Source organism: Euprymna scolopes, chromosome 3 (assembly GCF_053919585.1).
Source record: "Euprymna scolopes isolate OS-2025 chromosome 3, ASM5391958v1, whole genome shotgun sequence".
NCBI classification, from domain to species: Eukaryota; Metazoa; Mollusca; class Cephalopoda; order Sepiida; family Sepiolidae; genus Euprymna; species Euprymna scolopes.
In genome coordinates, this window is record NC_136484.1 from 47,748,199 (window position 1) to 47,759,127 (window position 10,929).

The 10,929-nt window shown below is 35.2% G+C and overlaps 1 non-coding gene across 1 annotated transcript; it reads right to left on the bottom strand.

Annotated features, from left to right (window-relative positions):
* Positions 1-8,962: 8,962 nt before the first annotated feature.
* On the bottom strand, positions 8,963-9,196 carry LOC145265577 (small subunit ribosomal RNA). The gene has a single exon (XR_013864677.1). It is a non-coding gene; the product is annotated as a small subunit ribosomal RNA (ribosomal RNA).
* Positions 9,197-10,929: the final 1,733 nt, after the last annotated feature.

Here is a 10,929-nt window from a genome sequence, read left to right on the forward strand (position 1 = left end):
GTGCAAGTTAGTTTCACGCTAAGATATCCGGGGAGTTTGCTAGGAGAAATGACAATAATGACAAAACTTCCAAATGTCTGCTTACAAAGTTCAACACTTGTCAAGTGTCAGTACTACTTTAGACACATATACGCAGCCCCCCCTACCTCCTTCAGCTTTTTCAAACTTTAAACTATATGAATATTTATGTGCCCACATACGTCTGGTTTATATACTCTTTTTATCATAGCAAGTGCCAATTTCCTTCCACGCTTCTAAACTCTGTATCAGAGAGATTTTAATTTTCCCCATCCCTCTGTTTGTTATACCCATATTTCTCCCCTTCCTCCCTTTAAACCCTTATTTCGATCAGATACGACCAAGTTGGTTCTTAACCTAGATATATCTTAGAGATTTCATTTTTAGATAAAACGCCGACGACAGCATTTGAGAATTTCTTCCTCTTTTAGTTTATTCAACATTATATTATATTTTAAACACATTTAAAAACTCAATATAAGACAAAATATACATATCAATTTAATATGAATAAACTACAGAATAAATTTATTGGCAAAAGAATATAATACAATGCTTTTCAGTTACTTCATTCCTCTATTTTGCCTGCACGAATATCGAGTTGTTTAAAGGACTTTTCAAAGGATTCTACCACATTGAAAATAATGGATTACCAAATATATATGACATTTTTTTTTTTTTTTTACACAGTGATCACCACTTATCAAGGCCCGGAAGCCACTCAGGGAAAAGGGTTATTGCAAGTACATTACGTTAGTGAGGAGATTTGCTGAAGTGTTTACTTAAGGGGGCGATTCATTAGGAATTTGTTAACATTGGGCTTGAAAACATCCAAGTTGTAGTCCGGAGGGAAGCAGGCAGACGGAACAGAGTTCCACAGGCGTGCAGTTCTAAGAAAGAAGCTTTGTTCATGGAATCCGCGTTTTGATTTAGGCACAGATATAGAGTGGGGGAAATTTTTCACAGTGGATTCAGCTAGACGGGTGTTTTTCGTGAAAGATTGGCGAGGGGGGACCAGAGATTGGAGTTCAGACGAGCATCTGCCATAGAAATAACGATAAAACAAGTATATACAGGAACAGTTGTAGAATCCAATGGATACTAATATATTCTAGCATAAATTGCGGGGCTTTTAATAGCATTTTCCAGACTGGATTTTACTTTCCAGTCGTGAAAATGCTATTAAAAGCCCCGCAATGTATGCTCGAATATATTAGTATCCATTGGATTCTACAACTGTTCCTGTATATACATTATTTCAACTTATTTACTATAATAATTATTAAATACCTACAGACTAGTGTTGCATCCTTTCGGGAATCATCAGTGAAGGATTGTCACGACTATCGTCGGTAGGAAGATTTGAAGCCGGCAACGAAGTCATCTCTGGTTCCATTAGCAAGGACCAAATCCACTCGGCCACCGTCAATCGCGAGAAATATCGTTGAAATTTAAATTTAAATCTATTTTTAAATGTTTTTAATGTCTGTCAGAGTGATCTAATTCCATGCTTTAATGCGATATATGTATATGTCGCATGCGCCAGAGAATAGAACTGCCGACTACCAATTTGATGGTTGCAGGTTCAAAATGTTTCGTTACGGGTGGTAATCTAGCCGCACCGAAAAGTTGTGATACAGCGAAACATTCTGGCTGTGAACAATTTATATATATATATATATATATATATATATATATATATATATATATATATATATATATATATAACAAAAAGACTCAAGTGGCAAGCAGAAACTTAGTAAAGGATGGATCACTTAGCGATTTATATGCAAATTACAGCTAAATAGAACAGTTAACGTGTGTGCTTATATATATATATATATATTTTCATCACACAAAATATATGTTAAAATATTCCTTATTTTTTAAATTGATTTATGGTTGAAAAAATCTTACTGAATGTCTAATGCTCTCACTTTATCTAACATGTTTATGTATGCACAATCATACACTCAAATTTGAGCCTATACAGAATGTTATTTTTGTTTGTTTTTAGGCCGCGAAATTAAATTGACAACTCTACTCTCTTGATTTGACAACTATCCATCTTTTTTTGTTCATCTTGGTTTGGCAATTCATCGCGTGTTTTTGGCAGTTATTTCCGTAGAAAGTATTTCACTGGGCTATAATTTCTCTTTCGTCCTTGTAAAACATTTGCAGCAAGAACTTGTCATTTTTTCGACACTGCAAAGAACTTTCATTTCTCAGTTCGTTTGCCTAATATCAAACGGAACAACATCTTTCCAATAACTTTCCATCTATGGAACACGTTTTCACGGGATTGTTTCACTATGGAATATTACATGATCATCTTTAAATCCAATGTCAATAAATACTTGTCATGAATTATAAATAATCCAATTTTATTGATTCTATTTATTTATTTGAATCTTCTCGTAACATTCTTCAACATTCAACAGATAATCTATCTATCCCTTTAACTTCTACCATGTTTAGTCTTGCTAAATGACTACGCATAAGTAAATAAAAAATATGAAAATTCAACCATTTCTACATCTGTATTATTTGGATTTTTCGGACTACTGTTCTCATCTTGAGCGCAGTGTAGTGGATAAAGTACTTATCCGAATTCAATAAGTTACGCTCTTTTGGAGATGAAAGGTTAAATCCTCGGTGCAGGCGACACTCAAAAATGCAATTACGGATCACTTACGACTTCTGTCCAGTCATGGTTGACGGAACAAGAACATACTACCCTCGCGGATTGAATAAAGGTTCCGTTTGAAATTCTGCTCAGATTTCTGAGTTCGACAGAAAGGTTCCCGATTAAGACAAGATCCACCCGATGAAGTTCGAAGGTTCCAGCGACCGAAACGTTGTGAAAATAACGTTCAAGATGAGAACAGTAGTCGGAAGTATCCAAATAATATGAACAGTTAATCCTCATCCAAAAATTCAGAATCATTTCTACATCATTGTCTATTTTCCTTTATACAACGTCCTCGTGTGTTCTTAACAAAATATGACGAAACATGGCGGCCTTCATGTTGAAGAAGAGATCCTGGCACGAACGTCACTATAAAAAAAAAAATTAAACGCTAAGGATAGCATACAAAATATTCTTACTAATAGGCCTTTCTGATAAATGGTTACGAATAACCCTTAATGGCATTTGAATTTCAAAGGAGTCGTTATCTGTGCTAGGAAATCGGTTTCATTCACATTCACGACTTTTCCTTGTGCGAACATATTATTTCCAGAGTCGTACGTCCGATCACATACACGCACCCGTCTGGATTTTCTTAAACCCTTACAGAATATTCATCGGATTCAATACGTTCGAATTCCGTCGGTCTTCTTAACGATTCCTAATCAATTCGTGCATGATTTATACGCGTTTTTAGTTTAATCATTGGGGAAGCTATTTAATATAATTTAATGCTTCTGTGAGGTCTAATTAAAAGTGGAATTATATTATGAAAGTCATTAAATGGAATCTAAGGTAAATATCCAATGTGCCAGGCTGGATTTTATTTCTTTGAATATAAACATTTATTCACGTTATGCCATACCAACAATACCAACTAACATATAAAGAAAAGCCCCAATTTAACTTGACAATGGTCAGTAAGACACGTGACATTTATAGACTTTTGAAGCTGGCGGTGCATATTTTTATTCGCGTTATGCAATACTAACAATGAGTGATGGGACGATTCAAATACTTTTCCGATTCCGATACAATTACCGATTTCGATTCCGATTCTTTTTAAATTTCTATTTATTTAGCAATAGAATTGTTATTTATTCCCGGTTACCGTAAAGACACATGTAAAACGTGCAGATATTTTCTCAGACGTTAAAACAAACTAGTGGGGGGGGGAGATCTATAGATTTTAGTTGTTTACTGAGTCTAAAATCAATGAACATTTTTTTACATAGGCATCATCACATATCAAGGCCCAGAGACCACTCGAGGATAAGGGTTAAGGGAGTACAGTAGTCAATGGAACAATATAGTAATTGTTAATAATAGAAATTCGGTAAATTTGTTAACTTAAGTGGAACAGCTCATAAAGAACTTGTTTACGTTGGACTTGAAGACAATCAGATTGTAGTCAGCTGGAAAGCAGGAGAACGGAAGACAGTTCCACAAGCGTGCAGTTCTAAGGAAGAAGCTTTGTTCATGGAATCTACGTTTAGGTTTAGGCACAGATAAAGAATTATTGATAGTGTTTTCAGCTAGACGAGTGTTTCTTGTGAGAGTTTGGCGAGGGGGCATAGATTGAAGCTCAGTCGAGCACTTGCCATGAAAATAACGATAAAGCAGAGACAAACTCGCAACATTTCTTCTGTGAGAAAGAGGTTGCAGGGAAGAGAAAAGGGCATCTCCTACGAGGCTACGAAGTCTATTTTGAACCCTATCAAGGCAGGACAAGTCCTTTCTAACAGCTTCTGCCCAAATGTGGCAACAGTACTCCATCCTTGGACGTACCTGGCTCTTATATAGATAGAGAATTGCATCAGCAGTGAGGTATCTACTGGATCGATAGAAGGATCCTGCCATTTTTCCAGCGGCCTTGGCAACAGATTTGATGTACGTGTTCCATTTCAGATCAGGAGTAAAGGTCAAGCCCAGAAGCTTGTCCAAACATGAGGCCTCCTCAAGACGAGAGCCATTCTATTCAATTGATGCTAGATGTAGATCAGAACGTTGATGATGTAAGGATAGAAGTTTGGTCTTAGATGCATTAAAAGTAACCAGCCACTCCTTTCCCCCATTGTACCACGTGCTCAAGTTCAGAGGAGAGAGAATCAGAGAGAACTTGGTCGTTTACGGTCTTAGATGCGCTACCATAGATAGTAGTGTCATCAGCATAAATGTCTGCGAATGCAACGGTTATTTATTTATTTTTTTTTTTTTACCAGCTGTAGGAGATTTGTTTTAAGCAAAATCAAATAAAAAATGCCAATTAAAGGAATCGTTTTCAGCATCGGAAAATAGGCATTACATTTTCCGATTTCGGTACTCCAAAAGGTTTCCATTTTTCCGATTCCGATTAATCGTCCCACCACTATTAACAATACCAACCAACGTATAAAGAAAAGTCACAATTTAACATGACCATGTCATTAAGCCAATAAGACATGTGACAATTATAGATATTTGAAGCTGGCGGTGCATGTGGTTAGGATTGAACCAGAAAACTTACTTATAAATGACTGTGAATTGATGCCTTAACCGTTGCGTCTGTGTTTTAATATAAAATATCTAATGATTTTACGCTGTAAAATAAAACCTAATCATTTTACGTTGTAAGTTATGCAGAGAGTGAAAATACAAGGACACACGAAAAGTGATATAATTTTAATTATATAAATATTGACTTGTTTTGTTTTTTTTGTATAGAAAAGTATTAGCATTTGGTTAATATCTTGTTTTTATTTCATAATCATTTATGTACAGATAAACGAAAGTCTCATCTTACGCCTTCCTAACAGATTCTGTAAAATTGGCGAAGTTAAGCAACGTTGAGCCTGGTTATTATCAAACTAGCTGTACATACCCGGAGTTTCCAGGTAAAAAAAAATATTGCTGAGCGGAAGGTTTGATCACATACTATTCAAGATACACCAAATATCCTAAGTTGTTAAGATTTTCCTGAAAGTTGACCATATTTTGGATTTTTGGAAGCATAAAATATAGTCTTCATCTATGGACTTTAAACAAATAAAATCTCATTACTTAAAGGGAAATAAATCATAGGTGAAATGAAAACATACTTCCGTCTTTAAACGCAGCTGATGTTAGTTATACTAATAATTAAAATTAAATTTAATGTAAATTAAGTTTACTTTAATAAATCAACTTTATATAATATTTCTAAATAGGATACTTCAAACAATTCTATTACTACTTTCCATTAAAAATTTAGAGCTAATTATTAAAACAGATTTTCTTTAATGTAATATGCAAATTAGATAACCTCTTGCATGTTGATTCTTTTCGAATAAATAGTCTATATAGAGAAATCAGGGAGGGGTAAAAGTATATAAGACTCTGTGTTTAGTATGAAAAATTACTTGTGAAACATTATTTCTTTTGTATGTATTCACCAAACAAACAGACATTTCTTTAAAAATGATCTGCAAACTAATCATAGGTAAAAACATGTATAATAGAACCCCGGGATACGCGTGGTGTCTGTTGCTTAAGAGGCAAAGCCTCACCTTAAGAGAGCCACAGTTACTCCCGCCGGTGTCCCGTTGGTCTGCCAGTCAGTGTGTTTCGGCGTGTTTCTTTCTTATTTTAGCTCGCTCGTCTAGCTCGTCATCGTCAAACACAATCTAGGCTTGCCTGCTAGGCTGGGCGTGGTGTCTGTTGCTTAAGAGAGTCACAGTTACTCCCGCCGGTGTCCCGGAAACCTTGTTACGACTTTTACTTCCTCTAAACGATCGAGTTCGGTCGTCTTCTCCAGGCATCGAACGCCGAGGCGTAGACGCACGAGTGTCGTGACGGACACGTCGCACACTGCCCCGCGGCGTCGTCGGCCAGATCCGAGGACCTCACCGGACCGTTCGATCGGTAGTAGCGACGGGCAGTGTGTACAAAGGGCAAAGGCGTGATCGACGCGGGTTGTTGACCCGCGCCTACCGGGAATTCTTCGTTCACAGGGTTGGTTACAGGCCCCGATCCCTATCACGGGAGGTGGTTAAGAGGTTTCCCAACCCTCTTGGGCCGGGGCGAAGTCCCCGCTGATACCTCCACTGTAGCGCGCGTGCGGCCCCGGACATCTAAGGGCATCACAGACCTGTTATCGCTCCGCCTCGTGTGGCTTTCTGTCACCCGTCCCTTTAAGAAGTGCGTGAGAAAACCGACTCGGACCCAAGCGCCACGGAAGACGCCGAGCCCGCCGTAAAAATCACTGACATCGGCACACTAGTTAGCAGGCCGGAGTCTCGTTCGTTATCGGAATCAACCAGACGGATCGCTCCACCAACTAAGAACGGCCATGCACCACCACCCACCGAATCGAGAAAGAGCTATCGATCTGTCAATCCTACCAGTGTCCGGACCGGGTGAGTTTTACCAAGACCGTCTTAAAAAACAAGATGGCCGGTGGGCAAAAATAATTTAATCTGCTGACGTCATCACGGATAGTCCATTAGTTGCTTGACACCGGTAAACACCGGTAGCCACTCGTGGATATCTCCATTCAGCAAAGTAAGTTTTAACGTGCTCCCCCCTGTATTTAACACGATATAACTATAATTTAATTCAATATTATCATCCTAAGTTTTTTTTACCATTCAAAAGAAGAAGCTTCAAATAAATTGCTAATATTAAAAAAAAATTTTTTACAGCATACAAAACTAATGAAAATGCGAGACAACATAGACTCTTTAAAACACGTTCTTTTGAAGAGACGATTTTTTTAAGCTGTTGACACACATGTTTTAAAAATCTAGCAAAAATTAATTTTCCTCAAATTTTTCAATACTTAAAAATAAATTGTGCCGGCTGATAAAATGTTTAAACTTTTTTTTAAAGCTAGAAAGATAAAATTTAAAAATACTTATTTATATATACATATATATATATATATATATATATATATATATATATATATATATATATATATATATATATATATGAAACTAAACTAAAAAAAACGCGCGTTCACTCGTGGTCTTACAATTCATTTCGGGTTTGTATTACTGTACACATAGATTCGAAAAAGTTGTCAAAAAACAAATATATGACAAATAAATGTTATCAAAGGCAAGATAAGTTACTTTTTTACCAAACTGGATATATTTTTCGTGTTTTTATTCAATGTAACATATTTATTCAGCTCGAAAAACAAGGTGTTATAAATAAAAAAATAGAAAAAATACTATTAAAAACCCGCCGAATATATGTCAAGCTATGTCACGGTAACATATATTGAGCGAGTTTTTAACAGTATTTTAACCAGTTTTTTATTTATAACACCTTTTCCCAAACTTACCGTGTTAAAGAGGGAGTCAGGCGCCATCTTTAATTTTCCAATACATCGGTAAACACTGTATGGTTTTCGAGCTGAATAAACATGTTACATTGAATAAAAATACGAAAAATATATCCAGTTTGGTAGAAAAGTAACTTATCTTGCCTTTGATAACATTTATTTGTTATATATTTGTTTCTGACAACTTTTTCGAGTCTATGTTTACAGTAATACAAACCCACGTATTTTAACAAACTGAAAATATGGATATAAAAAAATGATTTTGCATGTTATTTTTGTTATGTGGTGAAATAATCTTAAATAAGAAACATGATTTTTTCTTTAGGTTAATTATTTTTTTACTGTGCAATATTTCATGAATTTATTAAAAATATTGTTTTTGATTTTGAAAAAATATTGTGGTTCATTTGCATTTAAAAATATTGTGGTTCATTTTGATTAAAAAATATTCATTTTGATTTTTAAAAAAAATATTGTTCATTTTAATTAAAAAATATTCATTTTGATTTAAAAAAAATATTGTTCATTTTGATTAAAAAATATTCATTTTGATTTTAAAAAAATTCATTTTGATTTAAAAAATGTTGTTCATTTTGATTTAAAAAATATTGTTCATTTGATTAAAAAAAATAGTTTAATTTTAATATTTCAAATGTTTTGCTTGTGTTCTGCTTCAAATATTCATAATCTTACTTGCATAATTTTCATTTAATTATATTAAATAAACTTCAAGTTTACTACAAATCAAATCGTGTTCCTTCACTTTTTTAAAAAGTAATTTATAAGTAATTAAAGAACGCATTCTAATCTTTAAAATCTATAATACAACGAAATATTCAATTGCTTATAATACTTAAACAAACAACTTGTGTTTTATTATTTTTTTATTATTAATATTAGATGATTTTCAGTATAAATCATCGTGTTCTTTCTTTATTTCAATCCAATTTTGAAGTTTTGTAACTCTGTCTGTAAAAATTACTGTTCATTATTGACAGTCTAAGAATTCCACATATCTTGCTTGTTGGGACCTCGGCGATGACGTCATTTTTTCAGCTGGCCGGCCATCTTTATAACGAAGGCCACGGTTTTACTGTGTTGAGTCAAATTAAGCCACAGGCTCCACTCCTGGTGGTGCCCTTCCGTCAATTCCTTTAAGTTTCAGTTTTGCAACCATACTCCCCCCGGAACCGAACTCTGGTTTCTCGCAGGCTACCCGCCGGGTCATGGAAGCGAACGCCGGCAGATACTAATCATATGTAAAAACATGTATAGTAGAACCCCGGGATACGACATTAAAAATTTAGTAACAAAATACAGTATAGTATATAATATACATGTATATAATCAAATAACTTCATAAATAATGCCGTAACCGGGGTCCGGAAAAACATCGTATTTCACATCATAACCTGATAAAACGTATCGTGAGTCATCGTATCCCGGGGTTCTACTCTACTACTATAGCATAAAATAACCAACGATGGTTGGCACGCTTCAAAACCGAAGATTGGCTTAGTATATTTAAGGTTACGTCCCCTGAATGAATTTCGTACTTGATATACACTGGAATGAATGTTCAGCTTTAAAGCAAAAGAAAAAGACTCTCACATGTATAGTAAGAGATTGGAAATTAACAGATTGAACTGTGTCTGACTAGACGCATTTTGTACAGTTTTTCGTTTTGTACATGATTAGCTCTTCATTATCTAGATAGAAATAGGCTACCGAAGCAGTTAGTTATTTAAATACCACAGCTTGTCAATACAAGTAAGTATTATACCATATTACATGTTCAAGACTCAACGCGTTTACTCGCCAATTCATTCTTTTACTGTGTTAGAGATTTTGAACATAGACTTTTGTCTTGGTAATTATGTCAGTTAAATTGTAGCCTTCTCTGTTTATCATATTCGCCGTGAGTTAGGCTTAAAATTCACTGTTTGAGAAAAATGTATGTTTATTTATGTAAAGCCAGTCATTTCCTCATAATTATCATTTTCTTAATTATTGTCTTCTTCCGCCGTTTATTTCAAACTATTGTGTTAACTCCAAAAAAATACTTATCTAACATTAAATACTTATGGTATCTCTCTCTCTCTCTCTCTCTCTCTCTCTCTCTCTCTCTCTCTCTCTCTCTCTCACACACACACACACACACACACACACACACACACTCACTCACTCACCTACTCACACACATAGTGAGAAATGTGACACAAGGGTCGGAAATTGGGATCGAAGAGTCAGCGCCTCTGAGGAGAAACACTCTGACCTGAAAAAAATGCCTTGATAGCCCCTTCAGCATTCCCCGGTAAGATTGCCTTACACGATTAGCAATAAACTAACCCCTTCTTTAAGAGTGAATGAAAGGCTTGAAAAGGTGAACATCCTAGAACTGCACAGGACGAGCATCATATTGCAATCAAAGATCATTTCAGAAATTACTTAGATTTGATGCCGAGGGAATATGATAGTTTCCAACATGTGTCGTTTTGATTAGTTTAAATTTACAAAAAAAAAATAACCAATATTCACAAGTTTTATACTAACATCCAGCCAACCCAATTCTTTGTAAACACACTTAAAGATACTGATATCAGCGATTAAAATGTCAGCTAAAACCACTTGAGTCATGTTTCGGTAATCTGATCGCTTTAAGCTACATCAGCAGTTCAGTTGTAAAAATCAGAAGGGGAAAATAATGACGATATGACAGTCCTAATATTTCATAGTTATTAATCGCCTTAGCATTCACAAAAGAGCTCTCGGTTGGTTTCAATAAAAAGCAGGGGAATGTTGGCAGCTGGTTTGGCTGCCCCATACTCAACATTATAATCTTCAAAGAAAGAAAATTTCAAAAAGAGAGAAAGAGAGAGAGAGAGAGAAATCAGAGTAAATGGATATAATCTTTATT